At 35.5% G+C, this 20,523-nt stretch overlaps 2 pseudogenes; both read right to left on the reverse strand.

Moving 5' to 3' along the window:
• Positions 1–375: 375 nt before the first annotated feature.
• Positions 376–5,391, reverse strand: LOC101415286 (centrosomal protein of 63 kDa pseudogene; annotated as a pseudogene).
• A 137-nt stretch (positions 5,392–5,528) lies between these two features.
• LOC101414842 (serine/threonine-protein phosphatase 2A 56 kDa regulatory subunit gamma isoform-like) lies at positions 5,529–7,317 on the reverse strand (annotated as a pseudogene).
• Positions 7,318–20,523: the final 13,206 nt, after the last annotated feature.

The following is a 20,523-nucleotide window of genomic DNA, read 5'->3' on the forward strand; positions in this document are numbered from 1 at the left end:
TTTTATATTCTACTTGTACATTGTTACACTGACAGCACACTGTCTTAGTACAACTCTCTCATAATTTTGATGTGTGGTAGAGAAAACCATTTTTTTTTTTTTTTTTTTTTTTTTTGCTTCTTCTACAAGAGTATCTAGACTTCTCTATGTTCTTTGCAACTTACAGATTTTGGAATCTTCTTTAGTATGCAACAACAACAACAACAAAAATTTGTTCCTTCCCAACATATATGGACATGAAACTATTGAAATTTCTTTTTTCTTCAAACTAAAAATTTTTTATGTTGATGTTTTTAAAGAGCTGCTACTTCAGACAAAAGTAACACTTGAGTGTTTATTTTTATGTCCATGTTTGTGATTTTTTCAAAAGGCTACTTAAGGGCTGGCTGTGAATTGTTTCACTGTCCTTTCCCTCTTCCTTTTCAGTTCTTTGGTGTGGGCATCCAGGTGATCTAGAATATGAAGGGACCACAGTTCATCCTCTTCCAAAACTCTTGTAAGGGGAAACATAGGCAAGGACACAAATACATTAACACATCTTGGTCATTCACACTTTCATATTTAGTCTCAGAAAAATTGGCTTCATTTGCATCTAGCATTGAAGGCAAAAATTAGTTTTACACATAAAGTTAGAAGGCAAAAAGATGGTGGGGCTGAAAGGCTGTTGTGAGGACTCAGAGCTGAGGATCCTGGAGATGGGGCTGTGCTATCTGATGCTCATCTTCCCAGAGACAAAGATCTGTTTGTAGGGCCCAGTCTTTATTCCAGCATGTCTGCACAGGCGGGGGGTGAGCTTGAACCCTGTGTCTGTCCTGTGGGTCGGTTTAAAGATTCTGTCATACTTTGGGCACATATGAGTGGAAATCTTCCGCTTAGATTTGGTTTCCATCAAATCTTTCTGAAATTCCTGATTTCCAGACACTAATTCATTTAATGCCTCAATGTAATTCTCCTGAGGTCTGCTGAGAAATCTCTTTTGCCTCATGTAAACCAAATGTCAATTTTGCTACAGTTTCAAAAAGATGATGACTTTCTAACTTGACTGACTTCAGCTGATCCAAAATCTCCTTGTGCTCTATTGCTTTTTCTTCTGAATTTTGTGTTTCTGCCTTGACTCTGAGGAAGACTGTTTGGTGGAAGTGATAGTGATAACCTCGCTGATGCAACTCCCAAGTTAACTGGGAGATTTCCATCTTCATTCCTTCTAGTGCAGAACTGTAACTGTTCAGTCTGTAAACTCTGTCCCATAGTTGTTGTTATGTCCTTCCATCTTCTTCAAGTCCTCATATTTTTTCCATTGGTTCTTGACTCAGTTTTGTTTACATACTGCATTCACAGATTTCAGACTGCCTTTGAGACAAGACACCTCTGCCTGCAAAAGTTCTTCTTTTCTGTGGGTGAAATCTAATTGCGAGAGCATATTTCTAAGTCCCTCTGCTGTTGAGAGGCATTTGTCCTTTCTGCCTGAGACTCTTCCAGTGACCTCATGATCTCTACTACCTGTTGAGTGTCATTAACTTTTACTTGGCTTGAAGTTTCTTCTTTTGAATTTGTGCTTCATGGATGAAATTTTCTTGATATTGAAGGTTTGCCTTCAGTTGTCACTTCACTCTTGCAGAACCTGTAACAGTTTTTCAGATTGTTTCTATTCTTTTTGCTGCTGTTCCTGCAGAAAAGTCACATTGGTTCCAATCAAGTCATTGACTGTCAAGGAGAAGTGCTCTATTTCCGACTCATTGGCACAGATAGTGTCATTATTCCATTTCTACCTATTGCTAAGGTGCTGAAATTACAACTGACTGGACAGCTCCACTGACACTTTTTTTTTTTTCCAGTGGGCAAGCTGAGCCTGAATTATCTCTGATTTTATACTCTAAGGGTTCTTGGTCCCCACAGTCTTTGAATAATGTATGTAACTCCATGTGAACACCTAACTGTGCTTAGTATTATAGGGGAACTCTGTATTTTCTATACAGTTTTTCTGTAAAGCTACAACTTCTCTAATTTAAAAAAGCAAGTGAAATAGAGTTGAGGGAAACATCACTTTTAAGATCAGAGCTTTGAATCTACTCTATTTTGCCTTTTTATTTCCAAAGCTAATTATTTATTTTAAAGTGTCTGAATCTAAGCTTTTCTTTTTGATTGATTTGTTGGTTTTGTTTTTTATTAAAATGGTTACCTTTGAAATGTTTTTGTATAACTCAGTCTAACATATCACCAAAAAATCAAATTAAGGGAATACATAGTTAATGCTAGTGAGTGTTTACTATTTAAGAATTCCTTATTTTTTAAACTTATTTTTGGATCATAAAAGTAAGACTGAAAATATATAGATTACTTAGTCATGGTATTCTTTTCTCTATTAAAACATACAGCAACTTCCTTACATTTTTCGTGTTCCTCTTCCCTTACCTGTTACTTATCTATCATCTATCTATCTTTGTATCTATCTAATCTCTCTCATTGTTTATGTTCTATAATCATTAGTCAATGATAAATGATATCTTTATGTGCTAAAATTTTCATTCCTAGTAAGGAAACATGAATTTGTGCACTTTGGGTCTGACCTTTCTTGATATATTGACATTCATCCATGCATTCAATAAGCACTTGTTGAGGATATAATGTATACTGAAGCCTGGGGACACAAAGATGAAGAAAAAATAATAATCTCATTTTAAAAAGGGAAAAATGTCTTATAGAGGTCACAGTCTTGCAAGTAAGTGTGTTACTCTGTATCGTTAATGATAAATGGAGGAAATTCACCTTCATTATATTCATTATATACAGTATATTACTGTACAAAGGAGAGATTGGTGAACACTATCCCCAAATCCTCAAGATTGAGGAATTAACAAACACCAAGGGTGAATACAACTATGGAAAAAAGTAGACTTATTATTATTCTAACAATGGAAGACCTTGTTTCCCTGATATAAAGGCAGTGGTCACCAGAGGTTCTGAAGGGAGGGAGAGTTAAGAATAGGTGTGATATGGGGGTATTTGGGGGGCATTGGAATTGTTGTGCATGACATTGCTATGACAGATACAGGCCATCATACATTTTGTCAAAACCTATAAAATTGTGCAGGTCAAAGTGTAAATTATAATGTAAACTATAGTCCATGGTTGGTAGCAATGTTTTAATATGTGTTCATCAATTATAAGAAAAGTACCACACTAATGAAAGATGTTGTTAGTGGGAGAAAGTGAGCGAGGGGGATGGGGTGGAGTATATGGGAATCCCCTATATTTCTGATGCAACATTTATGCAATCTAAAGCTTCTTTAAGGGAAGTGAACTTGGCTGAATGGATAGGGTATCTGCCTACCACATGGGAGGTCTGCTGTTCAAACCCCAGGCCTCCTTGACCCATGTGGAGCTGGCCCATGTGCAGTGCTGATGCACACAAGGAATGCCCTGCCACGCAGGGGTGTCCCCCCACGTAGGGGAAATCCACACACTAGGAGTGCACCCCATAGGGAGAGCCACCCAGTGCGAAAGAAAGTGTAGCCTGCCCAAGAATGGCCCTGTATGCAAGGAGAGCTGACACAAGATGATGTAACAAAAAGAAATACAGATTCCCGGTGCCACTGATAAGGATAGAAGTGGTCACAGAAGAACACACAGCAAATGGACACAGAGAGCAGACAACTGGGGAAGAGGGGAAGGGGAGAGAAATAAATAAAAAATAAATCTTTAAAAAAATAAATAAAGCTTCTTTAAAAATAAAGCAATAATAATAAAACAAAGGAAGGCATGATTGAAAGAAATCACAAGTAGGACATTCTAGGTCCTTATAATTCTAGGTCCAATGATAAATATTTGAAAGAAAAAATTCCTATGGAGAAAAATCATATTGTGGAGCGAGGGAGTAAGAACAAGTTTCCTTAATCTATTCAACATCCTGTATGTGGCAGATATGAAAATATTCTTTTCATTCGAATTTAGACATATTGACATTTTTAATGAATAAGTTCTAAGAATAATTTATGTCTTTCAAACTGAAAGAGTAAATGAAGTCACCTCTATGGACCACTGTAGACTCTGTGCCAAATTCTGCTCTTGGATTAGTTCCCAGAACTGCCATTGATTTCAGTAGGAGTTGCACGCACAAATCTCGGCATTGAAACTAGCTGATGGACAGGATGTTATTACAAAGAGCGAATCTGTAAAATGTTTCAAATATCAGTAACAGCCAAAAGGGAAAAAATAATGGCAGTTAATCAAATGTCAAAGCAACATCATGTAGTGCCAGTTTTGTCCCCGGAAGAGTACATGTGGTTCTTTGTGACTGAGTTAAGCTTCATCATCTCAAGACTAAAATACGTGACCTTCTAATTCTCACAGTAGAGGCGTAACCAAATGGCAAGCCAGCCTAATCTTTGGGGAAATAAAATCAAGGGAAAAAACACAAATATTTATGTGTCTGGACAAAATGAAACAATGGAAAATAAAAATAAAGATATAAAATTTTATGAGAAAAGTAGCATTTGGAAGAATATCAATTTGAAGAACCTAGATTGAGTGACCTCTTCAGAATGTGTATGAGTTAAGTCCTCTCCTTTTTTGGTACTCTTTTTAGTGGACTATCATTCCTTTACAACAGAAACCAAACGTCTTAACATGAAACTCAAGATTGGCTCCCAACTATCATTACGGCCTTCTCTCTCCCATGCTTCTCCTGCTTCTACTCTCTGCTCCAATCCCATAATTTCTATTCAGTCTCTTCTCATACCTTGCATTTAAGGCCTTTTACATTAACCATTCCATCTTCCTGAAAGCTCTTTCCTTCCCTCTTAAACTAACCCCTATACTTCCTTACGCTCAATCATCAGTTCAAGTAAGTTAACCTGATCAATTTCTACATTATACTCATAGAACCATTTTCCTACAGTTTTCCAGTCAGGCCACTAGCCTTTAAGCACCATTTAAAGATATACATAATGTTTTATTCTTTTCTTCAACCTAAGTCTTGGAATCCCAGTGTGTGTTTTGGTCTAAGGCGTGTCTGAACCAGGACTCACCATGTTTCCAGCGCTCCTGGCCACCTGGGGTCCAAGATGGCCAAGTTGGGCAGACGAAGAGTCTGAAGATGTGGGGAATATGAGTTACTCCAAATAAAAGAAACAGATTGAGAAGCAACAAAACCTCTGCTTAGTTCACTAGCATGAAAACGCCACCTGCATCAAGTGTACGATATTTCTGCAATGATGGGGATAATCTAAACACATGCCTAAGGTCGCGTCACTTTTCTTTTTTTCATTGGCATTTATAAATGTTAGTTTAATGAATGTGGCCACCTTAATCTCCTTAATCTCCAAAATTTCAGAACCATACTGCTGGCATCTGTGATGATTCCTGTTGGCTAAAGGGCACTGAAGTTTCCATGCCGGAGGGTCCTGCCCATCAGTTCCCTTAAGACGTAAGTTTACTGCAGTGAATGCAGGAGTGCACCCTCGGAGAAACGCAGCAGGTGCAAGGCTCCCTAACTGCACCAGGTACTTGGTGAGTCCTCTCCCTAAGGCCTAAAGGATCCATTTTCCCTGTTGGTGATAAGAGGAGGGAGAGGCTCCCTCTGGATGAGGGTTGCATGGAGAACATAGCCTCCGCCACGGGGAACTGCTCTTCTGCAGCTCCTAAAAACAAGCAAAAACAGAAAAACTTCCAACTCTCATTGGAGAGCTGAAGTAGCTCAGTGGTGAGCACCTGCTTCCCAAGTGCTAGGTCCTGGGTTCAATCCCCAGTACCTCCTGAAGCACCTCCTTGGTCACTTCCTTTCTCGGCATCTGCACATCTTCCAGTAAAGGCCTATTTGTCTCCACTGCTTTCCGGATGCTCATGGTCCTTGCTCGACTACACTGAGTACTGGGAATTTGCTTTGGCTACATTTTCTATTTTAACCCATGCTTCTTTTCCTTCTTTGATTTTTTAGCTTCTCTTTCAGCTTCTCTGCTTTGAGCTGTTGGATAAAGTCATCAAACAGTTTTTAGTTCATCTCCAAGACTTTCAGCACATTGTATTTCAAGCCATTTATTGTCTTGTTCCAGTGAGTCTTTGAGTTGCAGTACAAGGAAGGAAACCTGGTGGGCAGAGTCTTTGAGGGGCATTGTCACTCATTAAATTCATAGTGCACTCATTGTTCCAGTAGTATAGACCTCACTCTGCCACCTGAAATGTGGACTGAAAACACACTTGGCTAATGGCCCGGAAAGAGGCTCCACGATCTTGACAAATTCTGATGGTTCAATAACATCTAAAACATCTCCTCATTCATTTAAGAACATTATTTCTTTTGGACTGAGTCTTTGATCAGTATTTGAGAAGTGCCATTACCACTGGCTCTGTGAGAGTGCTGTCCTTTTCTAAAAACTGTACTACACAGTACCCAGCTGTGGGTGGTAGACACCCAGGGACTTGACTTTGTGCAGCAGTAATAACACCTTCAATAAGAAAATCTTGTGCTCTTCTTTTAGTAGGCAGGCAAATTCATTAATTATACTTCCCAAAATTTCCAGTAAATCTGTTATGCCGTTGTGATTCTTCATTTCATCAATAAACTTTTAAAATATATTATTTGTTTTCTGATGTAAGCTCTTCAGCTTAATAATTTTCCTTAGATTCTGTCAAGGGTAGTTTTAAGAAAATCTCTCTCCTGAGGATCTTCACTTTCAAAGAGTTCTGAAATCTGTAATGCAAACTTCTGATCAGTATATTTCTTCACTATATTAGGTTGGAAATCTGGAGACTCTAAAAATCTTAAGAAAAATTCATAAAACTGTAGATGAGGCCAGGCTGCTTCTAACATTGGCTCATCTTCTTCTGGTTCAAATTCTGCTCCCATAGGATTGGAAGAAGATGGTAATGTTCAAAACATGTTAACTGCAAACACACGCACAACTTCTGGGTAAATAGGCTCTGTAATCACATTCCAAAGCAGCTTGTTTTACTTCCTTCCACTTTAGGTCACTTCATTGATCAGAAACAAAGTCAAAAAGGACTCAAAAGTGATATAATTTCTAAATAAAAAGCTTCTTTTGATCAGCAGGAAGAACATCTTTTGAAGATGGTTATTTTAAAAATTCTCTATTATTGTTGACGCTAGACCTGGAAGAATTTTGCTATTTGTCTTTCTTCACTAAGGGCTGAAGGACTCATACTTTTATTTTACTAGATACTACTGACTGAGGAACAGCAATCCTGTTTTTTTCCTGCTGGAAATCTCCAATTCTACTACGCCTGGTTCTGCGGTCTCAAACTTTTTCCACTTTTCCCTGCGTTTGGTGAGTCTTTCTCCTTCTTGCTTTTATTTGGCATGGCTGGTGCAGGCCGCTGGCCCTCGCCTCTCCTTTCCCAGAGCCCAGATGCTGCGGCAGCCTAAAGACTATATATTTTGTCAAAATTTTATCTCAAATGCCTAGCACTCTCCCTTGTACATAGGTAAAAAGTCTCTATATACACTGGTTGAGTGAGTGAATGGATAAATGAGTTATCAAGGCAAGTTTTAATAGAAGTTGCCACAATATGGTTGAATTACTTTAAAAAATAGAGAACAGAGAACTCAATCTTTTCTAAGTAAACTGTGATTCCAAATCATTTCTCCATCTCCTTTTCTCATAGAAGGGGAAGCCATCCAGGTCCCTCTTCAATAAATGTCATTCCTAATGACAGTTATATTTGGTGAAAGTATTAACACTAGCTCTCTACTATTATAACAAAATCAATGAATGTAGAATATGCCCAGTTTTCAATATGGGTAGAGATTGCAGTCATTCTATAAATGACCTTCTAGAAAGAGATTAAGTACAGAAAAAGTTTACATTTCTAGAATATTCTCTAACTACCTTAGTGTGCAAAGGAAAATCAGCTTAATATTCATATATTGATTCTCAGATCACAAAACACTGAAAATCAGCATTGGCAAGGATACTGAAAATGATTCACTAAAACAAACAAAGCAAGAATAAATTCTGCAACGGAAAATTATAAAATATTCTTGAAGCTCATGATTAACTAAGCACACTGCTGTGCTGGCACAGTGGGGTTGCTGATGGTGAATTCCAATCCTGGAAAGACTCAGAAAGATATTGTTAAAAATTGTTAGCATCTCCGCATTAACAAAATCTTTTAAACAATGTTCTGTGTTGGTTTAAAAATGTCAGTGGTTAAGAAACATAAAGCTATTTATTATTAACATCAGGAGACTTGTGTCATGGGAGCCTTAGGTATTGAAGTGTAATTAACAGAAGAGAATTAACTTCCACCATCAAAAAATAAGGCACAATAGGAGAGCAAGGAAAAGTCTAAAAACGACTGTAATGGACAAATAGTTTTAGCACCGGAGAGCCCAAAGTCACCTAAAAACAGTGACAATGGCTCTTTAAATCAGTGGCCGGCAAATTAAACCATCTGTTTCAAGAGACTAAACTTATCCAAAAGTGTTCTAGGCCTTTCTAGAGTCACCAGTGAATGAGGCACAAAATCTAATATATGTAGGAGCAGTAAGAAAATACATAAATAGGAGGGTACATTATGTTATATTCACATTTTTTTAAATCACTTATTAACAATTCACCTATGAAAGGAGGTTTGTCATACTCCAAACATCTAAAGGTCTCAGAATCAGTTATTATGAGAATATTGCACAGTATGTCAAAAACAATAAAAGAAATTGAAATTATCCTAAGGTAATACACAACAATACTATACTGTGTTTCTTTATGTATGTAGGTATTTGTAATCATTTATCTTTGGGAGGGTGAAAGACTAAGTAATCAACCAAGGTCTCAGAGTCAGTAATTAATAGAACCAGTTTTTCAACTTATTTGACTCTAAAGTCCATATTTTAAAGCACTTTTCCACAGATACTAATGAAGAAAAATAAATGAAAATCCAGGATACATGCTTGCATATGTAGAAAGTATACCCCTGAATGGAAAAAAGATTTGCTTTGCTTTTTTTCTAAAAGACACAGATTTCCCCATATCTTTAATTATATTTAAGCAGAGTAGACCAATGAGAGATAAACCACACTTGTATTCCTAGCATTTTCAGATTCTAGTTCCTATCATTTAAAAATCTGCACTTTTCTACCAACAGTGTTTCATTTATCCTTGTCCTCTACTCAGCCTTGTTTATACTTAAGAATGCTATGTATGAACTTTGAATTCATGTAACTTAAAAACTTCTCCTTATAGCTAAGTACTAAATATTAAACATTTTTTGTTGCCCAACCAGAATCAATCTCCTATTCTTCCTTCCTTTTTTGGACACAAACTATTGCGTATGTAAGTGGGGGTGGGAATTCACACCTTCCCTATGCCAGGAAATCTCAATACATGCCTAGGTCCAGGGAAACATCTCTTAAATTAAATCAATCATGAGAATCCCAATACATTCTTATATAATTATTTTAAGAATCCAAACATTAGATAATTATTACATTGCACAATGACTATTAATGGTCCAAAGGTGACACAATCAGATAATAGGACAAGGCTTTTTTTCCTTGTTTAGGGGCTGGATTTTTCTCTTTGTCTTATTAGACTTATTACCTCTAGGCCATTTTTGATCACACTGGAAGCCATTCTAAAGACCAAGCTAACATAGGGAGGACAGGGGTAAGAGAATCCAAAGAGAAACATAGCTGGAGACATGACTATCTTTTTCCTGGAGCCTGTGTACTTCTTATATTTAGTGATGCGTTTCTTAATCTTAGAGTCTGTTTGAATGAGGATTTTTAGATATTTCTATTTAACAGCATCCTAAATGGTATAAGATGTATAATTCGGTTAATAAAATATAAGCCAGACTTTCATACGAATCTTATCTTAGCTGTAGGTCCAACTAAACTGCATAATAAAATATTTTTCTGCCATCATTTAGTCTTCACTTTTGAAAAAGAAATTCAAATAATAATTGTGTTGTTCTATCGGCCCTAACTGAATAGTTTGACATAAGTATTGTATTGTAATTATTTAAATTATTAGGAAAAATAAGCATAATGATACTTGAAGTATAACATAGAAAAACTCTATTTTTTTCATTTTCCAAAAGGTGAGATTATAATACCTCCTGCTTAAGACCACTCAATGAAATCCCATTGCACTTAAAATTTTCTTTTCTTACCGAGACACCTTGTCTACCTTCAACTAAGTTTGGCCCAGACCAAAGGAACAACTTTTCTCATATTTCAGGCCTCAGTGCAAATGATATCTCCCTCAAAAGGCTTTCCTTTCAAGCCATCTAAATCCATCTCCTCTTTCAATTCTTCTGAGTGTATCACTCCTTTTACTTCCCTTATAGCTTTTTTCATAGCCTAAAATTGTTTTGCATAATTGTTTCTTTACTTGCTTACCTCCACCTAGTAGCCTGAGAGGATTATAAATTCCACCAGAGCAGAGACCCTGCTTGTCATTCTCAGCATTGAATTTCCAGCAAATAGAAGAGTACCTGGCTCATATTAAGCAATGATGGCTATTTGTTGAATAAATTAATGAATGTCTAAGTAAATGAACGACTTCCAAAGTACCAGTGTTTTCTCAGTTTGTTTTGCTGAACTCTTGATAATATGTGGAATGTATTTTTCTCTTCAAACATTGAGGAAAGTTATATCTTCTATTAGTTGTCAGTTGCACTTAACAAGCAAACCTTAAACACATTTGCAAGAGATCTCCTTGCTCATTTTAGCACTTTCATTAATTTTCCATTTTGTAAATTAAGTTTGAGTTCTGCCTTCGAGTGAACAGGAAATCTTTAGGTAGCTGTAGTTAGGAAGGCCAGGGTGCAGGAGAGCTGGACTTTTGCAACATAGGGGCTTCTAAATGGCCTACTCTGCCCCCTGCTGCCACTGAAAACATTGGGTCCCAAGAACATTTCCTTGATGAATAGCTTGGCAATTTCAAAGCAATGAATTTTTTCCCTGTTTACATGACCTTGAATTACAGTGAAATCTCCAAGCAGTTAAAAGTACAAAGACTGTTCTGGCCTTTTTTGACCCTCATTTCTCATCACAGTTACCCAGTTCTAAACACATGACAATAACATTGAATATAAACCCTCCAGTATGATTTTCTTTTTAATAAAATAAAAAGATCTAGGCACTAGTGTGTACTCTATTGTCCCACAAATTGAATTTAAGTTGACAAAATAATTTTTTTATCACAGATTTAATAGACAGTATGCCTAATTATTAAACTGTGATATTCCTAAATTGAAAATATGTCTTTTCCTATCATGGATAATTACCAACTCTTTCATTATCCACTAATTCTATCTGTACAAAAAGTACATATGACAAGACAGTTATAAAATGAATGAAATATACTTAAAACTCCTCTAATAAGTTCAAAAAACTATGAAAACCCCTGAAAAATTAAAATTGGGTGAAAAAATTTCCAATATTTAATATGTATATTATACTAGCAGTTTGACTTCTCAATTTATCTTTTGCCTATCTTAAGTTACACAATGCATTTCATTTTGAGGAAACAACATAATTTTAGAGGCACACAGATACTTTATCACATAGATATTGTATATCCCTCCCCCTGCAGTGTTATAGTTTTCTCTGATCCCTTCCTCTGGAGGTAAACCCATTGTCTTAGTTTGCCAGTTCTACTATAACAAAATCACATGCCAGTTGGCTTACACATCAGGAATTTGTTGTCTTACAGGTTTGAAGACTAAACATCCAAAATCAAGGTTTCACACAGTCCATTCTTTCTGTGATTAGCATTCATGTGGCGACTTGCCAGCTGTCCATAACTCAGCATCTACCGCGATCATGTTGCCATCTTCTTCTATCTCCTCCATATTCCTACTGTCTCCTATTCAAAGTATCCAAATTTCCTTGGCATATAAGGACTCAATCATATTGGCTTCCTAAATGGGATCTTCAAAGATCCTATTTAGAAATGAGTTCACACCCATAGAACCAGGGGTTAAGACTTGAACATGTTTTTGTAGGAAATGATTCACTCCATAATTTCCAATGAGTCTATGCAAGGCTGCTGCCTTTGTATCTGGAGTTGGACCTGAAATAGTGATAGCTAAGGCAGCAGTTGGGACAGGGATAAACTGGAACACACACGGATAAAATAAAACCTACCTCCATGTCCCAACTTGATGATGTGAAGTTGGCATCATTCACCATTCACCACAGAACTGGATGCAAATTTGACTCATTATGAGAAGTTTAAAGAAACCTGAAGGGAGTCGATAGAGCTGCACGACTAAATGCTGCCCATGTCAGTTTCAGAGCTAACAGATCAGAGACAGCATGTGATAGGCACCCAGCACCAAACTTCTGCACATAAAAATGGCTTTTCATTACTTCTTCCTTCTTCTACAAATGCCTATGGTGGCCAACGCCCAGTCTGGAACTAGCAAGGGAAGGGAAATTCCAGCTTAGCTAATTTGGTACAGTAAAAGCTGCTATATGCCACACCTTATCAAGTAGAAATCCATACACACTTCTATTAGCCATCCTTAACTCTCAGTAATGACAATAAAAAAGTCATGTTTCTACCTAAAATTATGAAATTTTCCCTTATACTGCCAAAAACATAGCTCTTTTTTTCAAAAGCATAGAGAGTCCCTCTGTGTTATGTACATTTCTCTTCTAGCTGAGTCACACTGCCCCTTGTGATAGTCTGTAACTTCAATACTGAGAAACAAGGTTAACAACTCTTAGGTGAGAATGAAATGATAGAGGGAAAAATGATAATTGATTAATATGTTCACAAATATATTCCTGCAGAAGAGTAAGAAATATTTATGAATATGAAAGTCATTTTTGTAAAGGATCATATGTTCATAGATGCTATATTAACTATCTTTGTATACTACCCATTCCCTATTCCTATGCCCTCAGTAAGCACCTTGCTGGTCAGAGATTCTTACTTGGTGGGGTGACCCAAAACTTCTTTCTTGAATGAATTGGGCTATTAATGTTCCTGCCTGAAATAAACTATAATTTTCCATTCCATTTTATCACTTGTCCTAGAAGTACTGAACAGATTTACAGTTCGCTGCATTACAGAATACCCCTATTTTCCCCCATTATTTGGTAGCAACTCAATTTCCCCAAAATAGATAGAATTATTCACTCTATCCAGTAGATTAGCCTCTATCTCTGTCCAGTGATTCACTGTATGGATAATCCAAAGTGGTTAAATGGCAGCATTAGCTTCAAAATTTATTGGATCCATTGATATGACCCTCAACAGAAGCATTCCTCCCTTGTAAACTAGAATGCTTAGACCAGAAGGGTCCAAAGTCAAAATTATGGGAGCAACATTTTTATTAGCTGATAACTAAGGCATAACAGAAAAATCAGACTCAGTTTTATCCTTGATACCCAGACCTGGATATTCTGTCTAGAAAGAAAAAACACCATATATTGTTCATTGAGTTAGTGCATACATCACATTTTATGGAAATAACCCAAGCCCTAAAGATGTTGCCACCATGTAATACAATAACTGAGTCTACAGATTTTCATCCCACCACTCCATCATGCCAATTGCTTCAAGTGATGGAAAATATCATAGACCAGTATATTCCAAGATCATGAGCCAACTATCACATTCATTTGCTATAAAGTGAGTTATTTGTTCAATATGACTATTTGTGTATACAGTCTTCATGATCAGAAGACATTAGGAAAAAATACTTTCAAAGTAGGGAAACGTTTATTTGATGAGGAATAAAAATAAAGAGGGTATTAGGGTTATCCAGAGAAAGAGAACCAACAGGAAATATATGTTTCGTGTGGTGTGTGTGTATATATATGTGTGTATGTGTGTGTAAACATTATGAGATTTATTAGAGTAATCAGTTCATATGACCACAGGGATTAGAAAATCCAAATTCTGTAGTGTAAGCCACAAGTTGGGAATGTCAATGAAGTTTTCAATGAATTCCCCAGGAGAAGCTGACTGAAAGAAATAGAGATAAAAAGTCTTCTTTCTGATTGCTAAAATCATCAGTTCTCCTTTTAAGGCCTTGAACTGATTGGATGATGTGATTTCTCTTATTGATTCAGGCAATCACTTTTGTTGATTATAGAAGTAATCAGCCATAGATATAATGAACCAACTAATGATTTAAGTCCATGAAACACCCTCACAATAACCAGGCCAGCGCTTGCTTGGCCAAATAGCTAGACATAACTTAGCCAAGTTGACGCCTGTCCTCAGCCATCAGAAGGGATAACTAGCATTGCTTTTGTTTTTATTTTTAAATTAATTTTTGTTGCATTTTTGGAAAAATGTAAAGTTTGAAATAAAATGTGTATTGGAGAACTGGAGTTCATGGAGAATGTCTTCCTTTAAAACCACTGTAAGTAGTTTCAATAAAAATAGGAATATGGATAATTTGAAAAAATGCATTTTGTTAAAGCCTGATAATTTTCTTTGGGGCAATTCCAAAATGTGGGTTGAATCTATTTCTCATTTGATTGACATAATTGATTTCTATCAACTGCACTATAGCTGAGATGCTATATAAAATATTTGTCACAGAAATGTAAAAAGTAATCATAGATTTTATATAATTTCTAAGAAATTGCTGGGCTCCATCCGTTATTTATATCAGAGTTCTCCAAGGATTTTATTTAGTTTTCTTATATAACAGCTGATTAAAAAGCATAATGGGGGAAAATATATTCCATCCTAAAGTTAGTCATATTTAAAATGGGTTTATACATTTTGAAATCATTTGGAAATGAAAACTTGTTTATATCAGAAAAATTCACCCAAAGAATCAGGTGCTAAAAACTAAATATCCTGCTTTTATATATTTTTCGAGTTTGACTAAGAGGCCAAATGGGCTTGGTAATACATCTGCTTTGGGATCTGCCCAAATGCCAGAGCTTTTAAAATCCAGGACATTACCTTGAATTGGAAAAAATTACTAAAAATATGCCCTTCAAATTAAATAGCCTCTTGCCATTACTGTGTTTTCATTACAACATAAAATAAGTGTTTTATTTTCAAAAAAGGCCTATTTGTTTTTGTCTTTAAACATGTTTTGCTGATCAGAACATATACCCCTCAGCAAATGTATGGGTTTACATGGAAGACTAACTCCAAAGTGTTGCTGTGCCTTTTTGCATATGAGTAGACTGTTCAGCCAGTATCCCTGATTATGCAAAGATGGAATTATAGCAAGAATTACTACTGACAGGCTTGTAAGTTTGGCTTCCCCACTTCAAAAGTGGTGAATTGTTTCCTTTATATTCTGTGACAAATGACCTACCTAGATGCTTGGCCATGCAGAGAAGCTTGGAACAAGCAGAAAAGCTGACAGGACTGCTGATATGGGAAAGGCCGACTAAAAAGAAACCTCTGCCGAAATCAGATTCTTTCAGTAAAATTAGGCAAGTATTCTTCCAGCAATAAATGTTCCATTAACTATTTCTCAAAATGACTATTAAGTATAGTGGTAAATTCAAATAAGCATTCAAAGATTGTATGCACTACGGATTTAGAAATAATATGGTCAGTAAGAGCACATGGACATACGCATATACGTTGTACAGTATACACACACATTCTAGAGGAAGGACAGGGAATTAGACTGAAAATGATGTCAACTAGGAATATTTTCCCTCATTTTATTTAAGGATAAATATACTACTTAGTAATTGATTGGCAGAAAACCTGAATTCTTCTCCCAGATTTTATACTGCACTTTTAAATATATATAGAAAAGGTTATTTACGTAAAGATTGATAATCCTGTTAGATGTCTTGCTACCAAAGTCATGCTTTCTTCTGGAAAAAGCATGTCTAGAACAGTGCTTGCATTTAATTGGTATTTACAAAATAAAAGGAATTGGAGACAAGTTACCTTGATAGAGAAAGTCAGGAGCTAGATTTCAGGAGAACAGGGTCTTGAGCACAGTTGCATTATCAACACATGTAACATAGTTAGACAAATAGAAAGCAGTGTTCAAGGCTAGATGTACAGAGCAAAGGGAAATCCAAACTGCTGTCATGTGATAAAAGGAATTGGGACTGCAATGAACATTAGAAGGAGACTTACTTTAAGGACTTATTTATTGAGACTGAAGCCCAGCCTTAATAAATATGAACCTAGTCTCAGGAAACATCTGACTATAAAGCAGCACTAGGAGAATGCAGTGTTCTTTCTCATGGAGGATATTAGATTGTTTCTACATATAATCGGAATTACCAAAGAAATCTTATTTGAGTACATGAGATGGCTGCTCTTATGTGTCAGAGATACTTCAAATCCTGTAGATGGGTGAATGAAACAAGTTGCTTTGGTTTGACTGGGAATCCTTGAGACATCCTAGATAATCACACAGAGTGCTGAGAAAAAGATGGCCAATCTACCATCTGTGCTGGATGATCCTACTTACCTGTTCTTTGAGGAAAAAAAATATCACTACTCGAACATACAAATGATGAAGGGCAAGTCCAAAATGAAGAGTGATGAAAGGTCACAGTTTGATAGAAACAGGATGTGAACTTGGGCTTCTAATCCCAAGTCAAATATTCCTTCCATTATGCAATGCTGTCTTTTATCTGAAAGCCTTTGGTCAGCTCCTTTCTCCATTTCTCTCTCCTTCAATACCATGTTTTTCCAATACCCTGTTCAATCCTCCCTCCATCCCCCACCTCTCTCCATAATAACATATTATAAAAATTAATCTTTAAAATTTACCCCACTGCCAATTAAAACTTTAGTTGTCTAGGCATTTCAGGATAATCATAGATGTTACTCCTACATTAAGGGCTTATGAAATTATGTATCTTCAAGATGCTCATCCTTCATTTATCTCTGAAAAATTCTTTAATCTTCACTCAATTAGAATAAAATTGCTCTGGAGAAAAGTCATTAGAAGGACCTACTCTTCAAACTATTATAACCTCAGCTCAGTTGCTGAATATTAGCATTTAAAATTAAATTCAACCACCTCAACAACTGTAATGAACTTCATATGTTTAGTTATCCCTTCTTCAAGCTGTATAGGAACTGTCCTCCCGCAATTCTAATTGAAACAGAACTGAACTCACAAGTCTAGCCCCCTCAGTTCTCATGACTGTAGTTTCAAAATAGGAAAGACTCAAACCATGAGAAAAACCTTATTCAGAATTACAAATTGTCTGTATTTTTTTCTGATGCTTTGCCTCCATATAGCCAATTCTGGTCAACTTAACATGTTGATATAATGTTTATTCTCTTTGCTACTTTTCTAAAATGCAAATTATTTTAGAAAATGGAAGATATATGATTTTGTTGCTCACATTAGCTGATAGACTGTTAAAACGTAGTCACACAAGTATATAAAGTTAAAATCCAAAGGTTTCTGGTATCCCTATCCCCACATCTTGTTTTATTGCAGTAAATGACCCCAAGTTTTACCTCAGAGATAAAACTGAAGATAAGAAATTCTCATTCCTCCTCCAACCAAGTTATATTTATAGTGTCATTTCCTTCTTCCTAGCAGTGTAAACAAAAGTTTTCTCTCCTGTCAAAATTCTTTCCTATATTACTTCTCTAGAAGTTTTACTCTCTTCCCTTCAGAGACTTGCTTTCTGAATTATATCCTTGCTCTCATGCTTTCAATTTTTTTCTCTCTCGCAGGTGTTTTCCTTCAATACGTAAGTGATATAAATTCTTTGTCATTTTAAAACAAAGCAAAAAATGTGTAAGAACAAACCCACTCTTTTCACTGTGTGGCAAAAAAGCCAGTTATCTCAAAATATCTCTTCTTTGTTCTTGAACTTATGAATGCTTTTCCTTTTATTTTCTAAATTATGTTCTCTCTTGGTACCTTATTCATGATCAGAGTTTTAATTGCCATACATATTCTAATGGTTCACGAACCTATATATTATTCAAAACAGAACTCCCATCCATTCCTGTTTCCTCATTTGCTTATTGAAACTCTCCAAATATCCTGAAGCTAGATCAAATCAATCTGTACAAAATGCAATTCATTATCTTTCTGCAAAAACCTGTTCGAGAATTTGTTGTTGCTGACAATGACACATCCTAGACTTTATATTGATTCTTTCTTATTTCCCACATCCAATTGGTCACCAAGATTTGCATTTCTACATTTTTAAGACTCTACAATTTGCATTTGCATTTTGATACATATATTTGGTATGGAGTGTATCTAGAATATGTGACTATGTTAATGGGTCTCCCTGCCTCCTCTCTCATCTTCCTGAATTCTTACTCCACAAAGCAAATATCATCATGTTACTTCTCCTCCTATGAAATCGCTGCACTGGTTTAAAAATAAGTAAGGATTAAATCCAAAATCTATTAAATAACAAATAAACCCACCTAAGCTAAGTCCTGCTTACCTGTATGAATTATATATAGTATATATTCATATAATACACTCCCTAAGTCCCAGAAAGAGTGAGGCTTCTATGGCCATACAAAACCAATTCCACAATTCTGTGATATATGTATTCTCTTATCACAACTTGAAATTCCCTTTCTTCTCTAGTACAGTCCTATTCACACATCAAGACTCTTCTCTGAGTGGTCTTTCCTGTTATACTCAAACATTAAGAACAAAGCAAAACCCCAAACCACTTCTGTATCACTACTAATCTAATGCATGCCTCTATTCTTAAGTGAAACCACTTATTTATACTCACATACTCTAGACCTAGGATGATAATAAATTAATTGTCTAAATACACTCAAATTTAAACATTTACTTTCCACTACTGGTTCCAAGAGTCTCCTGGCTCAGGTCGGGGCAGCTGGACTTGGCTCCAGAATAAAGGTCGGGTTCAAGTTTTGTACACCTGTAGGCACAGTCTTTTTAAACCAGTGACTGTCTTAGGTATACTATTCTCATGGCACAGCACAAGGGCAAAAACAGGATTCTCCTTTAGACCTCAGTTGGAAATATTCCACTGTTCACCTAAAGCCACATGACCAAAGGGCACTTTAAAGCTGGGGAAAGATACTCTGCCTAGTCTAGAGGGAGGAACTACAAAGTTGCATGGCAAAAGCTCAGGAGGTATAATTCTAGTTCAAGGAGGGAGTGAAGAATTGGGAACAATCATCCAATTTATTATAGATGACTGATGCATAATAATTGCACCATAAACTTTTAGCAAAAAATAAATAAGTAAAATAGCGATAACTAGTAAATATTTACAAATTGATTTCCAATTTATATCATTATTTATAGAAGCAAATGCTAAACAGTTTTTAACTTGTACCCTTTTGTTTTGAGGTGCAAAGTAATATTAATGAAAAAAGAAGAAAACAGGTTGCCTATACTTTAGAATGCTTTTATTCAATATGGAGGGTAATTCTGAATTTCAAGTTCAAATTAAGAGTAAAAATTCTATTTTATACACTGAATTTTATTGAATAATTTGTGAATTAAGGGAAACAGAGAATTATCTGTTTTGTTTTTTGTTTTTTTAATTCCCAAACCATTGGCTTTTAGATTCCAAGGGAGACAGCTCTAGAGTGTTTTAACCAATATAGGAATAAGAAAACAATATTATTACACTAGCTTTTCTTTCTAGTATAGTCCAGAATTTTGTAAAAGGGACCATTTTCCTTCAGTGAAATGACTCTTTTAAAACGTGGCATTTTTACGCATGGTACACAATAATATTTTAGGCAAAATATTAACCACACAGGAAGTCCTAAAATTCAAAGAGATGCAGAATGCACTATTCACAAGGACTGAAAGTTTTATAATCATTTCCATTCTTTTCACTTTTTCTCAACCTGGTGGCTGATATTTACCCAGTGCATAAAGGTCTTGATTAGACTCATGTTTATATGATAGTTTATTAAAATTCTCTTTTCCCAGTTAATTAGTTATAAGTCTTCTGCTCTGTATTGAATTATCACATCATTCAATAGTAGTGTTTTATGATCCTTTGATATTAATTTAGTTTTTACTTTCTGATATGTAAAATGTAAATAATCTGGGATCTTCAAAAGTATAATCTTTAATATAAATTGTGTGAGTGTTAAGAAATAAGAATGGATAGAAACTTCTAAAAATTTGTGTTTAAATAGTGGGGAGTCAAAGATTTATATAGAGATTTCTCTACAGATTTTTTAGAAAAAAGATATTAAATAAATATTTATGAATAAATATTGCATTCATTCCTGCATTCCAAATAAGTAATTAGTCCTGATTCATTGGCAGGAACATGGAAATAAGGCATTTGCATGAAGATCGAAAGTGTCCTTCACAACAATTACATAGAAACTTTTGATGAATTGATTTTTGATTGCTATGATAAAGCAAAGAAAAACACCTATTATAAATTTCCAGTTCTCACTTTTGGCAGAGTGTTTAGCCTTTAAGATTTTTATTAGAAAATATAACCCAAGATGTCAATTGTAGAACTATAGTATTAAGATATAAATTATTTTACCTATATAGCAAATATTTGTCCTTTCAAATGTAGTAAGGGTTTTTTTCAAAATTAATGACAATTACACAGGAATTTCTTCACTTTTCCTTACTTAATTTGTCTAGTAAGAA

Source organism: Dasypus novemcinctus, chromosome 15 (genome assembly GCF_030445035.2).
Source record: "Dasypus novemcinctus isolate mDasNov1 chromosome 15, mDasNov1.1.hap2, whole genome shotgun sequence".
In the NCBI taxonomy this organism is placed as follows: Eukaryota; Metazoa; Chordata; class Mammalia; order Cingulata; family Dasypodidae; genus Dasypus; species Dasypus novemcinctus.